Here is a 25328-nt window from a genome sequence, read left to right on the forward strand (position 1 = left end):
AGCAGAGACGTTTGCCCTAAGCATTTGACAAGGCCAATCCTCTGTGACGTTTTGGGTGCATTGTCTGGAACAATGGACCACAGTGATTCTGCTCTTCCTCCCTTCCCCCACGCCAGCTGAGCTGAGTACAGCTGCCCACAAAGCCCAGTGGGATCTTCTGACAAGAAAATTAATGTGATATATTCCTCCCATGAACTCCCATAACACTCCATAACTTTCTAATGGTGCTCTCCACATTTCATGTTTTATTATAGCTATCGCTGAGTTTCTCTTCCCCTCTCCTGAACTGTGAGCCTCAGACCCCGTGCCAGTGAGTGCCATGTTTGTGTATGAAGAAATGAGGGAATGGATGGCACCTAGACTTCCCTCCTTTGGATGCCCATTAAGGTTTGAGAGCCCCCAGCTGGGCGGGGTTAACCAAGTATGTGAAAACCTGTGACATCAAAAGCCTGCCTCCACCTGAAATCCAAAGTCCTCTTTTGTTAACTCCTAGGTTTATTTGTGCAGGAATAAATCTATTAAATAATAGATGCAAAATCACTTTAGGAATTATTTATGTGCGAGGTTAAACCTAGAAATATGTCGGTGTCTCTGTTTAAACATAGTCTAATCCAGTCTTGGAAACAGGGCAAATGTATCAAAATTGCTATTCTAAATTGTACTGAGGTTTTCCGATAAAAAGGAATAAACTAATACTACCTAGTAGCAGATACTTATTACTAATCTTCTCTTAGTGGATTGAATGCTTCAGTTAGCTTTTTACGATCTTTGAAAATCTTATCTGTGTATACCGGAGCCTTTTTCCCTTGTGTCCCTGGAGGTGTATATAAATAGATACAATCATGTGGTCTTGAATGCCAATTGTAGGTGTTTTTCCATCTCTCTGACCTTGTTTAACCCTTCTCCTGGATTTAGCCTTCCTGATTAACCAGAGGGGAAAAATTCATAGTATCACCCGGGCTCTTTGATGAAGGATACTGACCCCCCCCACCCATGATAGAAATCTTCTTCCTGATGAAACTTATCAACTATTAATTAGTTCACTCAACTGACCAGGGATCCTTCTGCATCAGATGATATTAAATGCTTGGAAAAGGACACATCTGGGACTCTGAGGCCCTTGCATTTGAAACTCATTGCTTTCCTGCCACCCAGGTTTGAAATTGGGTACTGCTCTAAATTAACTTTAAAACTCAGCTCCAACTGAAAACGTTGGGTCTCATATGGGCAGGTATCATCACCTGACATACTCCACATTGATTCATTTATCTGTTTATTGTCTATCTCCTTCCAATATAAATCAGTTCTATGTGGTCAGGGAATTTTGTGAAGTGTGCCTAGCACAGAAAATTTTTGTTTATTCAATGCATTGATTGAATGATTAATTCATGGACCAATGGATTCATTAAATGATTAATTTCTGAATTTTCAAACTTCTAAACATCTCCAGTGAAGGTATCCTCAAAGCCATCTAGTCTAACTTGCGTTCTGCACCCCTCTCAACAGTCATCACCTTGAACGTGAACCATGCCAGGAAAAGGGGCTCATTACCTACTAGGAGAGGCAACTCTACCATCTTGCTTTAATTATGGCATAGGATAAGTTTGCTTACAGGGCATTGTTTACATAAAGTGAAACCTGTTTTTGTACTTGTTACAATAGAATAAGAATCTGTAGCTACTCCAGAATTACTAATTAATACTTTTCATAAAGTCAAGTGAAGTTTTTTACATTGATTGAATCCTTCCTGTGCTCTAGATGCTTTGCTTATACTAATTCTCACAATAATGCAACGAGGTCATCATTTGTGTACCCGTTATCCAGATAGGCCGAATGAGCTTCAGAGAAGGTCCTACTAAGGCATTCAGCCTTAGCAGTGGTCGAGAATTCTGGTCTTCCTAGCATTATTATGTTCATTGCTCAAATAATTACTAATACTTACAGAACACTTACACAGCTCACAAAATATCCTTAAAAATCTATCTCACCCTAAATTTATTAGCACCCAATGAGTAAGAAGGGCATTATCACCCTGGAGCTAGAACTCTAGAGACAGGTTCCGAACAGCAAACAGTGAAATTAAGACAAGTGAATTGGAAACAAGTTTCATATTTTACACTCTAACACCATCCCACCACAAAAAAAAAATCTTGTCTGATTCTTACAGTGTATCAACTCCTTCCAAAAATTTGACATTTGTTTCAATCACCGAATTTATAAACACATTCTTATTTCCATCATAGGCCCTGGGTGGGGCCGAAGCAGTAAAGATGAACAAGGCATAGACCTGCGTGCTGTGAGTTCACAGGGACATTCACAGGAGGGCTCAGGAGTGTCATGGAAGACAGTGAGAGTCTGATGTCATGCTTGCTTTGGGAAACCAGGCAGGGCAGGGCAAATGTTTCTTCCTGTTTGTCTTTGAATTTGGTTTGCGAATACATCTTTCTTCCCTACCAGACTATAGGTATCTTGAGGGCAATAATGATGACAGAGACATCTTGACATCCTCTTAAGCATTTGGCACATAGCTTTGTCCAACGTTGGTGCCAGTAACGGTGGCTTTGTATGACCCAAGCTACTATTTTACACTAGGACATAGCCACTCATGTGTTCAAATATATCAATAACCCTATCATAAGAGGTCTGGGCTGCTTTGAAAGCGTTCGACCAGTTGAAATAGTTAAGCGACTCAGCGGAGAGAGATGGGCCACCAGATCAGGAGCTGACACTTGGAAGGGAAAGGTGGGCTGAGGGCCAGGGCCAGGTTAATAGAGCTCCAGGTGGAGGCCCAAGTGGAACCTAGGGTGGGCTCAGGAAAGATGCTCAGGAAGAAGTCATCCACACTGTGCCACCCTCGAGGACACAACGACCAGATTGTATCTAAGCCTGCCTCAACTCTGGGGAGCCTAAGGAAGACTAGTGAGGGACGAAAGAGGGAAAGAAAGGAGAGAAAAGAAGCTAACCATGGATCCCTTCCTCACAGCAGGCTCCCAAGCATGAAGTGGAATCTGAGCCGACAGAGAAGGGAAATCTTCAATCGCAGTAGTGGGTGGTGTTAGATACTGGACTGGATACTTGAATCATTGAAATGAGACTGTTCTCTTGCCTGAAGGGGGACCAGAGAATATATCTAAAAATCTGAGGTGACCCAGAAAAGGTAAAAGCCTGTGTCTAGAGGCCCATGGCTCAGGTTTAAAGGGACAGCTAAAAGAAGAAAGCTGCCATCTGTTTATATGCTCTGGAGTCCGTCACGATCAACAAAGCTCGTTGACACAGAATTGATATAACACAGGTTACACAAATGTGAATCTTGCTTTATTGTTAAGGGCATAACATGAGCACTTCCTCATACTAGAAAAGAAATTTCATAATTATTTCGTGGTTGCATAATGATCCATCCAGCGAATGTGCTTCCCCGGTGATCGGGCGTTTGGGTTGTTTGAAGTAATTTGCGTCTTAAGCTCAGAGTTACTGCACACACAGCTGCATACACCAGTTGGAACAAGTCAAGTTGAATTCGAACATATTTTTATTCCGTAAAGCATTGTCTTAAGTGCATATTACTGCTCACCTGGGGAATGAACCCCAAAATTAGACTTTCAAGAAACTTGGGCTTCTTTCAAACAATGGGCTGATTGTCCCATTTGAATTAACTTCTCTAGAATGATTTAGACAGGAAATGGGAGGAGCCTGGCCAGCTCAGAGCAGGGCTCTCTGCTGTCCAAGTCAGCTCCCATAGAAGCTATCGGAGATGCTGTTGATTTAACAGCAAAAGTATCCCCTGGATCAGTTTGATTCTGAGAGAGAGAGTGTGTACATGATGGGAGAAAATCCCTTTCCCTGAAAAATTATGGAACATATCCTGTATCATTGAGCCTCTGGACCCACATTATCTCATTAGGACTGTAAGAGAACCTTGACTACTGGTGACCAAGAAAAACTCATTATCCCCAGTTAGCAGATGAGGAAACTGAGGCTCAGAACTTTTCCAAAGTCAATCTACTGTTGGATAGCAGTGTCAGAGGACCAGAATTTAGGCCTTTTCTCTCTCTTAATTCATGTTCTACACACATACTAACATGTTATAATAATATGGTGTTTGTGTATATAGATATAAAATCTTGACACAATAATCCGGGACTGGAAAGGTTTGCTTGGATAATGAAGGCCCTGGGATCGGTTATGGTCTCATTTTCACTGATGTTGGTATATGTTCTACAATTCTTCAAATTCTTGCATTTCAAGCCAGAGCTGTGCGTTTAGCAATTAGGAAAACTCAGTGAAGTATGGTCTCACAGAGGAAGAGTACTCTATTCAGAGTGCTTTTTTAGAATATACAGCATTTCCTTCCCTCGATGAAATAGTGATCTAAACATTCCATTATTCAAACATGGGGTGAATAATAACAAGGCACTGGCTGGAAGTATTACAATGGGAAAAATACATAGAGGGATTTATAAGCTTTTGTATTGAAACTTGTTCAACATCTTCTCTTAAAAAGAAAAAAAAAGTTCCCAAGACTTGATTTGACTCCTTTGCTGCATGCTATTTTATTTTCTGCACAGGCCGGAGTTTGCTAAGAAATGCTAGCAGTCTCCAATGTCAGAGGCAATGGGTTATAGAACCATCAAAAACAAAGACCGGGAATAGCTGCAAAGCTATTGCTTTTGTTTGGGGAGGATAGATGCTGGATTCCACCCTTTAATACGTTCCTCATGGAGTGTAGCTGAGTCTGATTTCAGTGGTGGGTGTAACCAAGACCTTTGCCCTCAAATTCATTGCAAGGGGCTGTAGACAACAAAGGCCACTCGAGGACTGACAAGGAGTCCTCTTGGAATGAGTGTAATCCAAAACCCATCACAGAGTTTTATTAGAACCAGGGAAGGTGACAGAACTATTGGTCACGACTCCAAAGAAGCTAGAGAAATCCCACATGCTTTAGGGACTACTGCAAAGCTTTCGCCAGTGCCAAAGGCTCATTTAACTTTTTTTTTTTTTTTTTTTTTTTTTTTACCTTTGACGGAGGGCAGAAGAAAGTACTAGTATTGTTGAATTTGGGCCACTTATGTTGGCTTTTTTTTTTTTTAACTCTTCTGGAAAATGTGACCATAAACCTCGGTAAGAAAGAGAATGTCTTCTGTTAGCTTAAATTTGATACACATCATCTAGTCTAACTCAGGATGCTTATGGGCACTCAGTAGAACTGAGCCTTAGCTTAATTTGTTTCTTTCTTGGTAATACCCACTTTTAAAATTATTTTTTTTTTAAATTTTTTTTTTCAACGTTTTTATTTATTTTTGGGACAGAGAGAGACAGAGCATGAACGGGGGAGGGGCAGAGAGAGAGGGAGACACAGAATCGGAAACAGGCTCCAGGCTTTGAGCCATCAGCCCAGAGCCCGGCACGGGGCTCGAACTCACGAACCGCGACATCGTGACCTGGCTGAAGTCGGACGCCCCTAAAATTATTTTTTTAAGGGAGAAGGCAGTCCCTTAAGAATTAATGGAAGGAGCTCAATGCAGAGTCCCACGACCTGGGTAAAAACCTAGCTTTTATCAGTTATTAGGAGGTAACCCCAGGAAAAATTTCTTTTTAAATAGTATTTATTTATTTTTGAGAGAGAGAGAGAGAGAGAGAGAGAGAGAGAGAATCTGAAGCAGGCTCCACTGACAGCACAGACCTGAAGCAGGGCTCAAACTCACAAACTGTGAGGTCATGATCTGAGCCGAAATCAAGAGTCGGATGCTTAACCAACTGAGCCACCCAGATGCTTCCCCCAGAAAAAGTTCTAACTTGTTACTCTGAGCCTCAGGGATATCTAGTATCATAAAAAACAATCTGATGACTTGGGGCCATCAATCCCAATTTACCGATGAGAAGGAAAAAAAACCTGTTACTGAGTGAAATTCCATACGTTGCACAAAAGGAGAGTTGGCAGGCTTGAAGCTAGACTCTGAAACCTCATCACTGAGCATCCATGACCTTGCTGAGTCCACTCCACAGTGCTCCCCCTGCCAGAACATATTTTCTCTTGATTGTGCTATTCAGAGATCTCTTCTATCATTCCTTCTCTAATCACATACTTTGTCCAATCGTGGACCAACATACAATAATACAAACCTTTGCTTGATATAAAACCCACCTGGTTTAATTCTGAACTCCAATTTGTTTTTAACAACCTCTCCAAATAGCTTGAATAGCCAAAGCAGCCTTGAAAAAGAAGAGCAAAGCTGGAGGCATCACAACTCTAGACTTCAAGCTGCATCACAAAGCTGTGATCATCAAGACAGTATGGTATTGGCACAAAAAACAGACACTTAGATCGATGGAACATAATAGAAAACCCAGAAATGGATCCACAACTATATGGTCAATTCATCTTCGACAAAGCAGGAGGGACTATCTAATGGAAAAAAGACAGTCTCTTCAACAAATGGTGTTGGGAAAACTGGACGGCGACATGCAGAAGAACGAAATTGGACCACTTTCTTACACAATACACACAAATAAATTCAAAATGGATGAAAGACCTAAATGTGAGACAGGAAACCATCAAAATCCTAGAGAAGAACACAGGCAGAAATCCCTTTGACCTCAGCCAGAGCAACTTCTTACTAGACACGTCTCTGGAGGCAAGGGGAACATCTATCCTGTATTTCTTGATCTGATCTGATATCACATATTATACTCTGTGAACCTTGGAAGGAGGAGTTTTTTGATGTTTATAATATGAGAGCACTCATAATACTTTTTCCAGAAACACACTACTTTGTGGCTCATCCTAAATAACCTATCACCTGCCAATGGAGGTCTTAGGATCATTCTTTTAAAAATTTTTTTAAATGTTTATTTGTTTTTGAGAGAGAGAGAGAAAGAGAGAGAGAGAGCAAGCAGGGGAGGGGCAGAGAGAGACACACACAGAATCCAAAGCAGGCCCGAAGGCTCCGAGCTGTCAGCACAGAAAGCCATGAGATCATGACCCGAGCCAAAGTCAGACACCCAACGGACTGAGCCACCCACGTGCCCCATGGAGGTCTTAGAATCATCCTATTATGACAGCATTCATGTACTGCAATATGGTTTTTACTTTATGGGTTTGCCAAATCAACTAGATTTTGAACTCAAAAGGCCAGATGCTGGATTATTTTAATGTGGAGGTGAATTTAGTTAGGCACATGAACTGATTGTAGGACTTTTTGTTCCCAGCCCAACCAAAAAGAAAATCACATGTGATACATACACAGAGCCCCCTAATCATACTCACACTTAAAACACACACACACACACATACACACACACACACACACACACACATTCAATGAGCCCCTTCTCAATACAAGCCAATGTATTGGGCAGAGGACCATAAACTTGAGGTCCCTGCCCTCATAAAGCTCTCTGCCTAGGTGGGAAGGATGTTTATACAGATAATGGCAAGTACACTGAGATGAATGAAGGAGTATTGTGGGTGCTATGTGGGCATATCTTTAACTAGTTTGGGCAGAGATTGTAAAGAAGGCTATCTGGACAGTGTAGCACTTAAGCTGAACTATAAAGAATGGTCAGGAATTAATTAGGTAAACTGGGGGCAGGGAGAAAGTTCATTCTAAGTAGAAATAGCCAGTATGTGAAAACCTCAAAAATGGGACAACCGTGGCACCTTTATGAAGACAACGCAGGCCCAGCATGGCTGAACTCCAGAGATAAAGTCATGAGGTGGGTTATGAGGAGAGGCTGAAATAATGGGTCAGGAATTTTGTCTTTCAAAAGAGCAACAAAAAGTATTTAATGCCTTTTAAATATTGGAGTGACCAGATAAGATATGAATTTTAAAAAGAATGTTTCCATTTCCAAGTGAAGGATGAATTTGAGGGGCATGAGGGCGGATTTGAAAAGACTAGTAAGGATATAACTATAATAGAGCCATATGTGCTGGTGACTTTAAAATGGGGAGGGCAAAACAAAAGAGTAGTAGAAGTGGGTGGATTTGAGAAATATTTAGGGAGTGTGATCAATGAATTTTTGGTGCTTTGTTCCATGTGGGATGATAAAAAAAAGGTGGTTCAATATTAAGTTGCAACTTTCTGGTTTTAACAGCTGTTGAGTGGTGGGGAAAGACCAGTTATTCATATGGAAAGTCAAGGGAGAGGAGCAAATTTGGAGTAAGATAGTCATAATAACTATGCCACAGTATTTATTGCACATTCACTATGGATAATTGGCTATTCTACGTGTTTTATACACATCTACCCATTTAATATTCTAGCATCTGTGAAGTATATCCAGTCATGAATACTTATATAATTCACCCAATGGTCCTATCGCTGGTACCTGGCAGGACTGGTGTTTCAACACAGATGGTCTGATCCCTGAAGCCTTGAGTTGACTTACTACCCTTATTGTAGAAAGGCTGAATAGAAAGTGAAATGTATAGTTCTGGAGCTCAGGAGCAAAGTCTGAGCAATACATATAAATGAGGGAGTCATTGTGTTATGCATGATAGGCTGTAACATCTCAATGACTTAACTCAATAAATGTTTATTTCTTGCTCACACTTAGCCCTATGTGGATGTTCCAGTTCAGTGGCTCTCGTAGGCAGCTCTCCCACCAAGCACTGACTCAGAGATCAAGGGCTTCTTCCAACTCAGGGGCCCACCACTCTCTGGAGCCTTCTTGGAGTCCTCGTCTGGCATTCTTCCTATGCATTCAACTAGGTGATGCACAAAGAGAAAGAGAATGGAGGGTTTCTCAGGATGATGTTAGGGACCAGGAATAAAAGTGGTGTGCATCATTTCTACCAAAATTATAGGGGCCAGAACAATTCATATAGTCCCAACCAGCCCCTTGCATTTAGCTGCATGCTCCGAGAGAAAACGAAGAGACATTTTCACGAGCATGTAGATGAAACCATGGGAGTGAACAGGCTCACCTGGTGAGTGACTAAAGAATTACATGACCTAGGTTGGGGCCCCTGGGTGGCTCAGTCGGTTGAGCGTCCAACTTCGGCTCAGGTCGTGGTCTCATGGTTCATGGGTTCGAGCCCCGCATTGGGCTCTGTGCTGACAGCTCAGAGCCTGGAGCCTGCTTCAGATTCTGTCCCCTTCTCTCTCTGTCCCTCCCCTGCTCACACCCTGTCTTTCTCTCTCTCTCTAAAAAATAAATAAACATTAAAAAAATTAAAAAAAAAAAAAAAGAAAGATGACCTAGGTCATATACCTGACAAGCTCTCTATGATAATGATGATTAATAATAGTCAAAACTTTTAGAGAATTTACTGTCTTCCAGGCACATTTACATATATTATTTCATGCACTCCTTACAAAAGCCCTTTGTGTAATGCTATTATATAGTTTTATATATAAAGAAACAAAGCTACAGAGATAGTAAATAACTCCTCCAAGGTCATAGCAATCATAAGTAACAGAACAGAAATTTGAATGCAGGCAATCTTATTCTAGCGTCTATGAGTTTAACCCATGTCATAAGCTACATAATTACTAACTTCAAATACTTGAAATATGTCACATTAATATGTAAGTATCTGTGCTATGGGTTCCCAAGGGACAGGACTATCATGAACAAATGGAATTTAAATGATGGTAAATTTCAGCCCAGAAGAAGCTAGCTCTTCCTAACAGAGCTGTCTGAAAGGAAGTAAAGTGTATCCGGAGATAGTGGGATCAGTGGAGGCACTCAAGCATAAGAACAGACCCTTGGCAAGGATATCACAGAGAGGATTCAAGCATCAAATGAGTGCTTGGGAGAGATAACATTTATGTTCTCCTGCAACCTACGAGAGTTGTGAAAATGTTCAAGTATATATTTGCTAGTTTCTCCTTGTGAATGTATAACCCCCACACCAGGCTAAGTTGTAAATCAAAGTTAGTTTCAATGCCTGTATGTTCTTTGGGCTGATGTCTGAAAGGAGGAGAAATGAAAAACTTAAAAGAGGAATTAGCCCCTTCCCTTGATATTCTTATAACTGACAATAGAGACAAGACATACACTTGTGTATCATTCTTGTGAATTACCAGGGAGCAACCTATTTAGAATCTAGCCTGGAGGGGACTTAGAAGTGATATATAGATGGCAGAGGCACTCAAGGTTGGTCTTGAGTTAGCCTTGTGTTGTCTGTCTGCTTCAAAGTCCTCTGCTTTCCACCGTCAGTGGAGTTCTGCAACTTTAGCATGCGTCCAAATCACCTGGAGAGGTTGTTAAATCAACCTCAGCTTTCTGATTCAGTAGGTTTGGGCTGGGTCCCACAAATTTGCGTTTCTAACAAGCCCCACCCTTCCCAGGTGCTACTGAAGCTGATCAAGGTGATCACACTTTGGGAATCACTACTCGAACATCAGATTTATTGATCAATATCATAATCCTCTATGTGTCTAGTTCTCCTTCAGACTGAACTCCTGGGACAAGGACTGTCTTGTTTCTCTTTGTATTCCCGGGGCCTAACCTACTGTTTGTCCCTTAGTTAATTTGTGTTGAGTGAATAATTTGAAAGCAATGTGTGGTTTTCTAGAAGTACAAAGGGGGAAAGTATCTGTGGGAATCAGTTGGGGGAGGAATTCTGTGATCTCTCCTCCCACAGATTTGGAAACATGATTCAGGCAAGGAAGTGTCTGAGCTGGGAAACAACCTTCTTTACACACAAACACCCCATTTCATAATTATACACATAAGTCTCCAGTCCTCAGATGAGTGTCAGAATCTTTTCTTCTCACCACTCTTCCTCATCATCTCCCTTCCTTTTCTGTAACAGCGAATTCACAGAAGGAAAATAGCCTTTCTTGCACATTGAATGTAATTTGCCTCCTCCTGAAGTCCGTTGGCTTTGGCTGAACTTTGCTATCCTCACTGAAGAGGGAACCCTTTCCCACTGTTCTTTGAGAGAGCAGCCCCTTTGAAGTCACAGCTGGCTTGACTAAACTCATTTCCTCTATCCACAATGTGCGTCTGATGCAATGTTGGCTGATGCTCCCTCTTGCCGGCTCCCGCTATTGAACCAGACCCAAGTGCAATGTTTAATGTGAGTGTTTGGCTTGGCTTAAATTTGGCCAAATCATCTGTACTTTGTTTCATTTGAAAACCTTTTCTCTCTCTCCTGCCCCCCACTACCTCCCTCTCTCCCTCCTCCTCTCTTGCTCCCTCCCTCTCTCTTGCAACTAGTTCATTCCAGATGTTTTTGATTTGTCCTCCTGTGGTCTACTCCACCCAGTTCCTAAATCAGTAAATTATTTTCATGCTTCCACCAAAACTTAAGGAAAGAAAGTACTCAATTAGAGAGAGAAACTGATTATAGGTTTTCTAGAGCTTACACTTAGCGATGGCTGCTCTCCTCAGGACATACCTTTGAAAGGTAGGAGAATATGTCTCATGGTTGAGAATACAGTTAACCCTCAAACAACATGGGTTTGAACTGTGTGTGTCCACTTACATATGGGCTTTTTTTTTTTTTGGATAAATACAGTACTGTAAATGTGTTTTATGATTTTCTTTATTTTCTTTTCTCCGGTTTAGTCTATTGTAAGAATATAGTACATAATACATATAATATCTGTTAATCAACTGTTTACGTTGATTACAACGTTGATTTACAACAGTAAGCTATTAGTAGTTAAGTTTTTTTGGGGGGTCAACAATTACATGTGAATTTTGGCTGTGGGGGGTGGGGGTGGTCAGCTGCCCTAACCCCCACACTGTTCAGGGGTCAACTGTACTTGAATTTAGCGTTCAACTTCTTAGCATTTGGAGTAAGAGAGTGGACTTACTGCTGATATACTAATAATACAAGTACTCAAACTCATCTCCTCCTTTGAAGCCCTGTATAATTGCTCTTATCGTTTGAAGTGTCTCTGTTATAAAAGTACAAATAGATTCCCATTCTGTGAACTCCCACGTGAGAGATAAAACGTAACATAAAATATTTATGGGCATTCCCCTCTCCCATCACCTCTGACCCTTCTCAGCATGTTGATTGTGGTGATGAAGGTCAGGGTAGACTGGGTGAAAGAAGGGAGAAATGTTTGCTCTGTTATTATTACGAACAATAAAGAGCTTCTCAGAGGAAACCATAATCTGACAGGCTAGCAAGAGAACTTAGAAAGTAACGTCAGTAAACTCCCTGAGTTAGGGAAGGGAATTTTGGATGTTTTTGAGAGTAGAGGGGGAGAACTGAGGGTAGCTGATTACACGAGATTAGAAGAGAAATGGAGTGGAAGATTTTAAGAAGTTTACACGGTGTTCTGAACGTAATTTCTCTTAGGTGCCTTTTTAAGTGACTTTAGTCAATACTGACGGTCCTTTCTAAGACTTTTTGTGTGGTTGATGTGGGTTTTCTTTTGGATTTGAGGCAGAGATGCCGCTTACTAGTTACATTACACCTGTAAAATGTTTTGCTACTTATTTTGTTGTTTCATCCTGCCACTTGTCTGCAATACTACCTGATGCCATGAGATTGAAGGAAAATGGACTTTAGAACCGCACAGCTGCACTTGTTTGTTGGAAGGAGGCAAGTTCTTCTGATCCATAGTATTAGAAGGCAGGTTCTTTTCATACATGGTAATGTGTTTAATATGGTCAGTGCCTTAAATTCTCTGAACTATTTCTGAAAAGTGAGTGTATTACTATCCAACTTGCATGAGAGGAATTCAGTGAAATCATTTGAAGTGCCTGGCATGCAGTCATATTTGTAACAGTAGTGTGGAAAACCAGGACTGAAGGAATGTGATCAAAACATGGCTTTATTTTTGTCTTCAACTCTTAATTATTTCGTTATTGGGGCAGTTACCTAGGCCACTGAGAATTTTGGCACAATGTATCATTCTCTGGACATTCCTGGAAATAATCGATAACCAATCATTTTGTGTATCAAAATCAGAGGAGTTAGAAATGTCCAATGAATAATGGGCATGGTAATCTACAAATTAATACTTTAGTCTTCATTTAAAGATACGGACCCTCTCCCCAACCCACTCACTAAGTTGCGGCAGCCTAAGTAGGCCAGTCTACGTTTTGGAGAATGAAGTATGATTAGCCCTTCCTTCCTTCTTTATTATCTGTTCACCTGTTTTCTTAAGGTTAAGTTGACAACCTACCTCTATTGAATGCAGGGGGGAAAATTGGGAATAGACTGAGAAAATTCTCAGTCACTGGTTGGTCAGTGATAAGTTTGGCTTACAAGATGGATTCTGGCTGATGGGTTCAGCTAAGCTTTCATGGGTAATCTCCATGGATTCTTTGATGGCTCTACTACTAAACTTCCCTAAGTGTGACTCTACAGACGTGGACAGTGTCTTTACTTCTGGTTAGTGTGGTCCTTATCCATACTCCATGCATATCTCTGGCAGTCTACCCCACATATATTCCATAGATCTCCTTGCCCTCTGGCAGAACCCCTCTTTGATAGGATTCCTATTTAAATGGCTGAGCTTACCAGTGAGACTTCATATCAGAAGACTGATAATTCACACAGGGGAGTTCAGTGACTTCCCAAGCCCCCACCCCCTATCGGCCTTGTAACTACGGGCCGTTCCATCCAGCTCTCCCCTTTATTCTTCAGGTATATGTCACTTTCCAAATTCCTGCATCCCCCCAGATCCTGGAAACACAGAGCCAAATAGCCCTGCAAATTTAAATAGACCTGTAAATTTAAAGTAAGATGGTGAGAAGAGAAAGGATGGGGGGGGGGTGTCATAGTGTAACTTTTCCAAACAAATAATTTTCACAAAAATTATTCTTCCTAATTTCTATTCTTATGATCTCTTTTTTTCTTCCTTGTGGGTTTCAGATCCATACAGCTCCCAGAATTACTTTGAAATGTCTGCAGGTGGTAGGGTATCCCATCTTGGAATTTCTCGTCTATTTTATTTCACTTCCTCAGGTGAAATGTCAAAGTTTACATCCTGTCACACACTCATATATCACCATTTTCCTGTGTTACTGCCACCAGATGAAACATAAGTTTTGTGTAAATTCTAGTGATAATAATGTCTTCTGTAAGGCCCATGATATACCTTATATGGCAATACTCACAGAGTAGATCTACAAGAAAGCAGTTTTAGCAAAATTAAATTCCTTAGATTTGTCCTAATTAACATATACATAAAGATGTGGTGTGTTTGAGTGTTCTGTAAATATTTGCTGCATTAAAGAAAATGAGTTATCATGAGCTCTGACTTTGCTACTGATTGGCTGTGTTATTTCAGGTGAAAAATCACCTCAAGAGATTGTTTCTTATTTATGGAAGGGAGATTCTATTGATATCACCTGTGAACACTTCCAACTTTCAAAGCCCCATGATTTTGTAATTCCACACATGGATTTTTCTTGTTATAATAGATTCACATGTGTACCTTCTCTGATCAAGTAGATGGCAGGAGAATGTGGGTAGGGACTGTATTACTTGTGTGTGAGAGTTAACAAAATTGATTTTACACTCCAACTTCCATAAAGAACCCAAGTGTTCTGGCTAAGAGAACATCAAGGGCAATGCCAAGGATGCTACTGTTGGGTAGCCTTTCTAGTTGTTGGAGTTTGGGGTGATGAGGAATCGATTGAAGGACATGGTGTCTCTATAGAATGGTTTTTTTTTAAGTCTGCTCTTTGGTTTCTCTTCTGGAGATTATAGCCTTTGTGAAATTTGTTTCAATATATATACAGGTAGGATCTACAGGGTTTGGTAATTGACATGTCCCAGATAGAAGCACCAGCCATGAAAGCTCAAATGAGAGGGAGAGATCACTCTATCTGTTGGGCCCAGGGAAACTTTCACAGGAGAGACGAACTTAGCAGAGTCTTAAGAAATGATTAAGCATTCATGAGGCAAAAGGAGAAGGAAGGAAGGTCACCTGAGGGAGAAGAAGGAGGAAGTGTAAATCATCTCTTCTCTCCTGTGGGATCTGCAATAACTAAGAAAAAGATGAGGATTCAGAGATCCAAATACAGCAGTATACTGTAACAGTAAAATTGCACTTACCTTAGGATGTAGTAATTCTCCTCTGAGATACATACCGTAGAGAAACTCACATATGTGTACATGAAGGCATATCACAGAATATTCACAGTAGTATGCCTCTAATAGTGAAATAGAGCCAACAACCTGAATATCCATCACCATAAAGATGCAGTATATTAATCCATGGGGATGCTATAATCAGTTAAGATGAATGTACTAGCAATAATACATCTATCAACATGAATAAACCTTGACAACATAATATTGAGTAAAATATGTTACTCAAGTGAAAAAAGGCAATTTTTATGTGAATATGTTAATATGATACTATTCATATATAAACATAAATAAGCAAAACAAAATTTGATATTGTTAAGGAATGTGTAAGTATATGAAAATCTTCAGAAGACCATGGGGGAGAGGAAGGGGGAAAAAAGTTACAGAGAGGGAAGGAGGCAAACCATAAGAGACTCTTAAATACTGAGAACAAACTGAAGGTTGATGGGGGTGTGGGGGAGAGGGGAAAGTGGGGGATAGGCATTAAGGAGGGCACCCATTGGGATGAGCACTGGGTGTTGTATGGAAAACAATTTGACAATAAATTATATTTAAAAATAAGTAAATTAAAAAATAAAGAAAAAATATTCAGGAGGATGATAAACACAAAGTTCAGTAGTGCTTCTCTCTGTGATAGGAAGTGTGTGGGAGAAGAATGGGAACAAGAAGGAACATACAGGGGTGCCTGGGTGACTCAGTCAGTTAAGTGTCCGACTTCAGCTCAGGTCATGATCTCACAGTCTGTGAGTTTGAGCCCCTCGTCGGGCTTTGTGCTGACAGCTCAGAGCCTGCAGCCTGCTTCAGGTTCTGTGTCTCCCTCTCTCTCTGCCCCTCCCCTGCTCATGCTCTGTCTCTCTCTGTCTCAAAAATAAATAAAAACATTAAAAATTTTAAAGAAAAAGGAGGAGCATACAGAGAATTGTAATTTTATGGATAGTGGTTTAGCTCTTAAGCCAAGTCATTGGAGTATTTTTTTCCTTCTAGTGTTCTCTAGCATCATTGGATGTCTGAAATATATGTCTCCTACAAGCACAGAATATTTTTGAAATAAGGTTTATTACTGGCAAACTATACAGAGATACATGGCTTAAACCCAATCCCACAATGGGCTCCCAGTCTTTCACCTGAACTGACTTTGACCAGCGAGTACAGGGCAGAGAATCCATGGTCCAGTGACCTTGTCCTATGGTAGCAGGAACAGAGAAAACAGACTGAACTCCTTGTTTCCTTGCACAGAGGTATGAGTGAGGGTGAGGTGGAGAGAAGGTCACAAGCTTTTCCTCAGTATTTCTAAGAGAGAAAAAATTCCTATTATGTGGGTTTCTCATTTTAATAAAACCAGAATCCTCTATTTCTATTTATGTCATTTAATTAAAGTTTTATTAATATCAAAATTCACCCACATTATCCATAGCTACTCAACTTTTATAAACTATGCGTTTGGTTAAAGTAATTAGACTTCTCAAGGGTTCCATGATACTTATTTGGAAACATAAAGGCAGCAAATGCACTTCGAGTGACTGTCACGTGCAGCCCTTTGCCACCTCAGGAACTTAAGAGGTTCCCCTCTGCCTCCCTGAAGAAGCATCCTCAATTGCAAACAGACTGTGTGACAATAGAATCTGATTAGACTGCCCCAGGTCTGTCTGGGTAACTAGTGTGCCACAGCTACTTGTGAAAGACTGGTGAAGAACCAAGAAAAACTGACAATATTTAAATTCTTTAAGGCATTGCTTCCATATAAGGATTTCAATACACAGCATATTTCCCCCAGATTCTAATACATGGAGATCGCCTGGAGAGGCTGTGTGTGAAAACATGGCTGGCGTGGCTGGTGAGTAGAGTCTGGTGGGAAAGGGAGGTGTTTGGAGCTGGAAGTTGGTTTCCACACTGAGGTTCTGTTAGGTTCCAATGTCAAGAGCACAGAGCCAGTTAACAATTAGGGACGAGCTGTTGGTTGCAACTAGAGGTGAAGTGCTGTAGTTGCCCGGGTGTGCTTGAACAGGTACCCAAGGAGCAGTCAGTAGGGTTGAAATCGAGGATCATGCCCATTTTCCCCTCCTGCAAAATTCTCCGAGGGAGAAACAAATTCAAATACAACAAGGTAAATGATAAAACAGTTGTCTGGATTATAAGTCACCAGTTTTAGTTCCATTTGACTTGTGACAGGGTAAATTCACACATTTTTATCAAGATAGACAAAAACAAAAAAATACCATGCACTTTATTGGGGGAAAATGTACCATGACTAATCCAAGGCAATCCTTAAGTCCTTTTCAAATATTTCAGTCTAGAAGACACACTAAGAAAGCCAGCCAGTAAGAATAGAAAAGGCATGTCACAAAATCTGGGAGTTAGACAATGAGGGCTCTAATCGGGGTCCCCAACCAAAAGCTCTTTGACTTTGGGGGAAAGTTGCTTAATGTCTGTAAGCCTTACTTTATAAAGCAACTGATGTTAAAGGTGTCAAATGAGGTAATACATGTATGTATGAGGGATAGAATGGGTCGCCTCAAAATGGGCCTCGTCTTTTCCCTGTAAGGGGTGCCCTTAGACTTCAAAGCTGACTTACGTTTCCCCAGTCACCCAGAACTGTCTGAGAATTCTAGTCCCATCTTCCCAGAGAGGCCTTTCTCCTGGTGTTTCTGTATTACTGTTTCCAGTCTTGACAAGAAGCCAGGGGGAAAATCATTGCAATATTTCAGAAATGCTCATTCATTTTTACTTTTCTTCTAGTGGTGAGTGGACTTGGGTTATTCCTCTGAACACATCTGCCCTGAATTTGCATGTATAATGAAAATGAGTTTTTTTGTTAAAATGTTTTTGTTAAGCTGGGTTCAAATTTTTATTTCAAAATATTTTGTTGTGGTCAGGATACACACTTTCTAAAAGGAACTCCTTCGTGAAAAAAAAAAATGGGTAACCCAAAGTGGGTGGCTGCTAAGGGAAAGAGCCCTAAACTAGCACCACCACTGTATACATAATTCTGGCAATTGACAGCTGTTGGGAGGAAAAGGTCAATTATCATTTAAGCAAAATATTTATTGAGGTGTGGATACATACCCAAATCTTCAGTGCACAAACCAACAATTTATATATATATATATATAATTTATATGTGTGTGTGTGTGTGTGTGTGTGTGTATATATATATATATATATATATATATATATATAAAATATTTTTAATACTTTAGAAGGATGCTTTGTGCCCCTTCCTAAGGTCATACCTACACTGTCTGCCCTTTACCTCCTAAAAAATCAGGTAACCAATATTCCGACTTCTGGAACTACACTTTAGTTCCTGCTGTTCTTGAACTTCATATGCTCCATTAGACAGTGTGCTCTTTCATGGTCTGCTTCTTTCACTCATTCGTGGCAGTGTCTGTAAGATTCAACTATGACGTTGCTTGTAACAGATGTTCTCTTTAACTGTTGTATGGTATTCCACTTGGTGAATATTTTGCAATTGGTTTATCCATTCTACTGTAGATAGACATTTGGGTTCTAGTTTTTAGCTCGAATGAATAAAACCACTGTGAAATTCTTATCTTTGTCACGTGGTAGACAAATGTACTCATGTATCTGTGTCAAGGGATTGATATGTATTCGGCTTTAAAAGTAGATAGTTTCAAAAGGTCTTCCGAAGTGGGGATTTTCACGTAGACTTTCTCCTCCGTGGGGAGAGAAGTGGGTAGGGAAGGAGAGGGAGGGTGGACAGTACCTCTCCAGGATACACATGTAACACGGGGGGCTGTGTTCTCAGATTTTCTTGTTTTCTTCAGAGATGAAAAAGGTGCGGTGTGGGAGTTGTTTTTAGGGAAAGGCATCCAAGAGAGCATAGGGACTCTCCCTGTCTTCCCTTTGCTGCGTCTCCTAATTTGCTGCCCCTCGGTGAAGGTATAGATGACAGCACTTATGAGGGCGAGTGACAAGCTGTCAGGTGAAATCACGGTGCTAAAATGAAAATAACCCTGCTCTTTCAATCCTGAATCAACCCACAGAAAGAGTCAGTGTTACTTTTTCTTACGTATACGGTGGGAGGGAAAGAGAAGAACAAGATTAGTGACATTACAGAGTAGTGGGTAAACCATGTGTGTGCCATCTTAAACAGGGTGTCTGGTTATGAGTATTTAACTACTTTAGAAGAAAAGCTGTTCCTTAAAGATTCACCTTCCAAAACTCACAAAAGTGATAACATTACAATTTACCGTCGTGAGTTTGTTGTTGTTGTTGTTGCCTTGTAAAAGGAAAAGCAGCTTCAGTCAGGCTCTCTCTCTAGGAGGCAGGTTATCTAGGACCGCGATGCTACAAATCACTATCTTGTTAATTATTCACATATGTTCTTGTTCAAGGCTTGATGCGTTTGTGTCATGAATATTTACATGTGGCAGTCCATCTCAGTCATTCCGAATTGCTCTTAGGATCAGCAATATGAGTACATCGTCAGCTGCAAGCCATAGAAGGCATCTATTATATGGGGGCTTTGGGGGCATTTTTTAATTATTTGGTTCTATGCCCAAGTTAAGTGGGGATCTGGCAACAACCTGGCTTGTGATCAATGCAGGAATATGAGGCAGATAATTCAGGTCCCTACAGGAAAAGCTACATAAAACATTTTGTAATGTGAACTCAGGCATATCACTCTTCCTCTCTGCCATTCAGCCTGTTCATCTGGCAGGAGTGGAGGTTACTGGAGATAATCTCTAAAGGCATCTGCTAGCTCTAATGTTCGATGACTTTATAATTGTCATCTGGCAATGTGATTATTTTACCAGTGAATCTCAGGGACTCAAATCATCAATATTGATCAAAGGAGGCTAATCAGCTCAACTAAACCAATACTGAATGACCACTCTTGGGCTGACACTGTTCAAAAGAGTCAATAAATAGTTGGGTAAGTGGATGAGTGCATAGATAGATAGATAGATAGATAGATAGATAGATAGATGCACAGGTAAAGAAGACGCTTACTACAGAACCAGACAGACAAATTTCTTGGAAAAAACAATTAGTGTATACAGCTGAGTGAAGTAGTTATAATGAGAATATGAAGTAAAATCACATGCCAGCAAATGTCTGAGTGACTTTCCTAAAAGATCAGATGCCATTTGATTACAACAATCATTATGCCATTTGGTATAATGGGAAAGAGCATTGGGCCAGAAGATCTGAGAACCATCCTGACCCTGTCACCTACCAGGTTTGTGACACTGGGAAAATTACATATTCTTTGAATCTGACTCAGACTCTCAAGGACTTATTTGAACTTTGTAGTTTGACTATCAAGAACACTTTCTTAGTGTCAATCTAATAATTAATGAGACTGTGAAGATACAAGTTACCTATTCAAGTGTTTATTGCTGTTATTATTAATAAGCAGCATGATGTAAGAACACAGGGAAATTAGGGCTTCATAAGGACTGGAAGACATCAGAGAAAGCTTGACAAAAGTCACATTGGGCACATTTTCAGTTCATCCCATGTTCTGGGGTGAATCAGGCACATATTCAGGTCAACACATACTGAGCATTTAGCATATGCCAGAACCTTGCTACGTCTTAAAGATGCGTGAATACCAACCAATATGTAGTTCTTGACCTTCAGAAACTCACAATCCTATGGGATTTCTAGACATTTAATGAAAATATTCTCTGTGCTAGGCACTGTTAGTTTGCCAACAATCATTGTGGTAGAAATGGAAGGCACCAGTTTTATCTTGAAGAGATTATATCCAATCAGGAAAGGGAGACCTTGAAGCAAGCAATTTGAACACAGTGTCATAAGTGAATGATAAGGGCCTTGGGAGTTATTGTACACATATGAGGGATGCTTACTTCATACTAATGGGGCAGGAAGGGGGAAATATTTAGGTGCAATGTGGACCAGTGCTCTCCAAAGCCAAAATGCATAAGAACCACCTTTGGATCTTGTCAAAATGCAAGTTCTGATCCAATAGGACCAGAATGGGGCCTGGGATTCTGCATTTCTAGCAAGCTTCCTGCTGGTGCTGACGCTTCAGGTCAATGTCCCTCACTTTGAGTAGTATAGGTTATAGCAGTATTGAATATGCAAAATACAAGTTAGTGGCAGGAGTTTAAAAATAAATTGTTTAACTACTGTGATATAATTTAACCTGGCTGATCTCTGTTTCTTAGGGAAAAACCTACATCATCAACAAAACAAGAAAATAACCTCTTTATTTTTCTTTCAGTGATTCTCAAAGGCTCTCAAGAGGCATGCTCCCTGAGGAGGCATATCTAAATCATTAAAGGTTTTTAAAAAATTAAACCAACCCTTTGGTGCTTCTTTTTTCTGAGAATCACTACCACAGTGAGCCCCTTTCAATAATAGATTGTTGGCATCACGTGTCTTATCTTATAGACATATTAAAGCCACTTCTAGCCTCTATAACCTTGTGCAGATTTAGAGTATCTGACAATCTCCACGAACTCTCTTTCCTCTATTCCTTTGACTTTAGCATCTCATTATGGAAATAATTTTAAAAATTCCTCTTCCCTTCCTGCTCAAGGTGTAAGTGTGGGTGGATGAGTTAGATGTTGAAGGGGGTTGGTTGAAGAATACACACCAATCCTAATTACATTGAACCTAGCCAACATCATAGGTGGGCAAGATTCCAGGCAGACCTGGATACAGATGCTGGACATTCCACTCTTTCTATGATGTTAACAGATTACTTAATTTCTCTGAGTCCTAATGGTCTGTCTTTAAAATGGAGTCAGTAGTACACGGCTTAGGAATTGTTGTCAGAATCAGTGAGATGATGGGTAAAGCATCTGGCATGCAATACATTCTCCTTCAGTATTAGTATTCTTTCCTTCCATACTGTATTTAGAGCAAGAGAAATTCATATTTAGTGTTCTCTTTCCACTACTTGTTTAGGAAGTCTTCATCTTTACCAAATAGAAGTTCTGGAAAATATCTGCCAACTCTACTCTCTTTTCCCACCAAAACTGTGTGTGTAAAGATCAAGGTAATAAGGAGGGTCAACTAGATTACTTACAATTCAAATGTTTTCAGGGAAGGTCTCTGTGTTTCCTAGGAATCAGAACTCCTGATTGAGTTCCATACTTTATCTATAATGATATCTGTCCATAAAATTAGATCAGTGTGTCCATAGAATATATCCATGATTGGGAGATTCAAGAAGACCAATAGATATTTAAATTTTACAAATTCTTTTCTAACCATCAGAGTTGTGCTTACAATAAAATCACAGGCTATCATAGGCACTAGTGGATTTTCTAACACTGAAGGATGAGTAGATAATGAGTACTGATTATTAAATTCACTAATTCTTCAAACACCTATTGAATACTTTGTAGGCCAGACACTTAGTGTTAGGAGAAAAGATTGGAATTACACACACAGTCTCACATATGGCCAGAATGGGAAATGGAAAAGACTCACCAAGCAACAACTGGAAGCCATCCAAACAGTATTTGTTTTTAATATTTACTGATGATGGGAGAAACTTTCCATACATAAAACTTTTATAACATTTTATGTTCAAACTAAAGGACTTGTTACATGTTCTAGATGTGAAATATTCCTGATTATATGCAATGATTTTGGAATTATAATTTTGTGAGCCATAGATCTTCTTAGTGGTCATTGTAGACACTCTAAAAAGGCAGGTTTTATTTATTATTTATTTATTTATCGAGAGTGAGTGTGTGTGAGCACATATGAGCACACACAAGTTGGGGAAGGGCACAGAGAGAGGGAGACAGAGAATCTCAAGCAGGCTTCATCACCATCCTAGAACCTGATTTGGGGCTTGATCTCACGACTGAGATCATGATCGGAGGCAAAATCAAGAGTTGGATGCTTAACTAACTCACACAGGCACCCCGAGACACAGGTTTTAGTTAATAGAACTAAATTGTGTGTTATTTGGTGTGGGGATTATAGATAATTTTGCTAACACTAGATAATACCCACTTGTCTGGTCTCTGGATCAGTAGTGAGGTGGGATTTACACACTGCCTTTAACAAACACATTCAACAGAGACTGAGGATGCAAGTAGTGACTTTTGTATTTGTTTTAATTTTTGTCATTTTATTAGAGAGAGAGAGAGAGAGAGCAAAGGAAAGAGGCAGAGGGAGAGAGGGGGGGATGGAGAGGGGCAGAGGAAGGGAAAGAGAGAATTCCAAGGGGCTTGATCCTATGACCCTGGGATCATGACCTGAGCCAAAATCAAGAGTTGGGTGTTCAACTGATTGAGCCACCCAGGCGCCCCTGGCAAGTAGTGTTTTATACTTCCACTTGGGTGTATCATCTCCCTCTAAGGTAGTGGGGCCAGTTTTTGTTTTGCTTGTTACGTAAGAATTGGGTGAACAAATAGAATCCAGTGGGCACCATGTTTCTGCTTTGCTCCAGCTTTGTTAGAGTTCCTTAGAGATGACCGATCCCAAGTAGCTGCCTGGCTGGCTGCCCCCTTCCCCAAATTTGCCTCTTGTTCCCAAATAGGCTAATGACCAAAACAAGGGAGGGCATGGAAACAAACAATTACAGCCTATTGTGATAAATGTTGTGTTGATTATTTCTGCTTGCCACCTAGCTGTAGTCAAGGAGAAACAAAGTGAGACCAAGGGGGAGGTCAAGTTGGTCACTGGGTTAGATTTGAGGGGACTTCTGTCAATAAATGGCAAATATTGCAAACATTTCAAGTATAAAACAGGCTGTTGATCTATATTATTGTTGACTTTCTTTTCAACCAGATCATCTTTGAGTATGATTTTACAGACTGTGCCTGAATAGCAGGAAAGCTACTGACCAGATTCTAAAAAGGAAGTCATTTATTGTTTTCTTCCAGAGAATTTATTGATTTTTTTTTTTAAAGGGGAGCCATATTTTTCCACTTGAAATGTAATGGCTATTTTCTCCAGGGTGTTGTTAAAGTTGGGAATAAGATTCACTTAGAATCTGTTGTCTAACAACAGCTGTAACTAGATTATGTACGAATGCTTCCCCTATCCTCTATTACCTAGTTGACTTGGCCTGTGATGAGTACATAGACCCAATATACCCAAAATACCTAGAAAGAAGGAGAGCATAGTCTTTGAAATACGATGTCTTTGTGCCAGCTCCCCTTTCAGATCAGTCAGAAAACTTTTTCTGCGTGTTAGTAATGTGTCTTGCATTGGTACCAGCACCATAGAAGATTCTCTCAGACTCCAACTTACTCTACCTTCTCCAGTCCTTTCTCAGAACCTCCTCCTCCACAGGCACCTTAGCCAGAAATCTAGGACACACCCTTCAGGAGCTTTCTTTCCCAGCTCCCTCTCTCTTACCTTCTGTGATAAGGTACGTGTTGCTGATTGGCGGACCCTATCTGTCCACTTTTCTTGATTAACACTGCCCTACTCTCAGGCCACCTTTGTCTCTCCCTTGGATTGCTAAAATGACTTTTGTTTTAATTATAAAAAAATTCAGGCTCAGTAGGTTAAGCGGCTGACTCTTGATCTCGGCTCAGGTCATGATCTCAAGGTTAGTGAGTTTGAGCCCTGCTCCTGGCTCTGCACTGATGGCCTGGAGCCTACTTGGGATTCTGTCTCTCCCCCTCACTGCCCCTCCCCTTGCACATGCGCACTCTCTCTGTCTCTCTCAAAAGAAATAAACTTAAGATAAAATTCAAACATACATAAGATGATAGTGTAATGTAATTAACATCCATGTATGTAACAAATCTTAACCTTTTTATACATGCTTCAGACTTCAGTAAAACAAAATATAAATTTAGTCAAAATTCCATTCAATGTCTCTTCATCTCCCCCCGCCCCCTTCTTCCTCCTCCTTCAGAAGCAAAAAGCCATGTAGTTGTTGTTCATTCTTCCAACTGATGCTTTACATCGTAGTTTTTATACATGCATCTATTTGTAAACAGTGTTTCATATTCCATGTATTAAAAATATACACATATATTATCAATCTGTGTAACCATTTTATAATATACCATTTGTGTTTTTCTCTAGGATTTCTGCTGATGCATATAGAGCTAATGTTCTCATTGTAATAGCTATTGTAGTCCATTTAAAAAGCCACCATATGTATGTTTCTCTATCAATAGACTTTTAGGTTTTTTTTTTCTTTTTTCTTTATTTTTTGCTGGTACAGATGATGCTATAGTGAAAAACTTTCTGTTCATCCCTTTTGGTAGGTATATGAGAATTTATCTAGATTGTGTCCCTCAATGTGGAATATCTGAATTATCAATGTATATATTTCCAGCTTGACCAAATTGTTTTTATCTTTTCTCTTATTCTATATATCTATCTCTGTATCTGTATC

At 40.2% G+C, this 25328-nt stretch overlaps 1 long non-coding RNA gene across 2 annotated transcripts in view; it reads left to right on the forward strand.

Annotated features, from left to right (window-relative positions):
• The window catches only part of LOC123585457, a 178528-nt gene that overhangs the window by 70189 nt on the left and 83011 nt on the right, over nt 1-25328 (forward strand). The window contains exon 1 of one of the 2 annotated variants that reach the window (XR_006706177.1): nt 10934-11029. The exons of the other annotated variant lie outside the window; for it this stretch is intronic. This is a non-coding gene — a long non-coding RNA (uncharacterized LOC123585457). Of the gene's footprint in view, nt 1-10933; nt 11030-25328 lie in introns of those variants that run through there. 2 annotated transcript variants of the gene reach the window in all.

This window comes from Leopardus geoffroyi, chromosome C3, assembly GCF_018350155.1.
Source record: "Leopardus geoffroyi isolate Oge1 chromosome C3, O.geoffroyi_Oge1_pat1.0, whole genome shotgun sequence".
Taxonomy (NCBI): Eukaryota; Metazoa; Chordata; class Mammalia; order Carnivora; family Felidae; genus Leopardus; species Leopardus geoffroyi.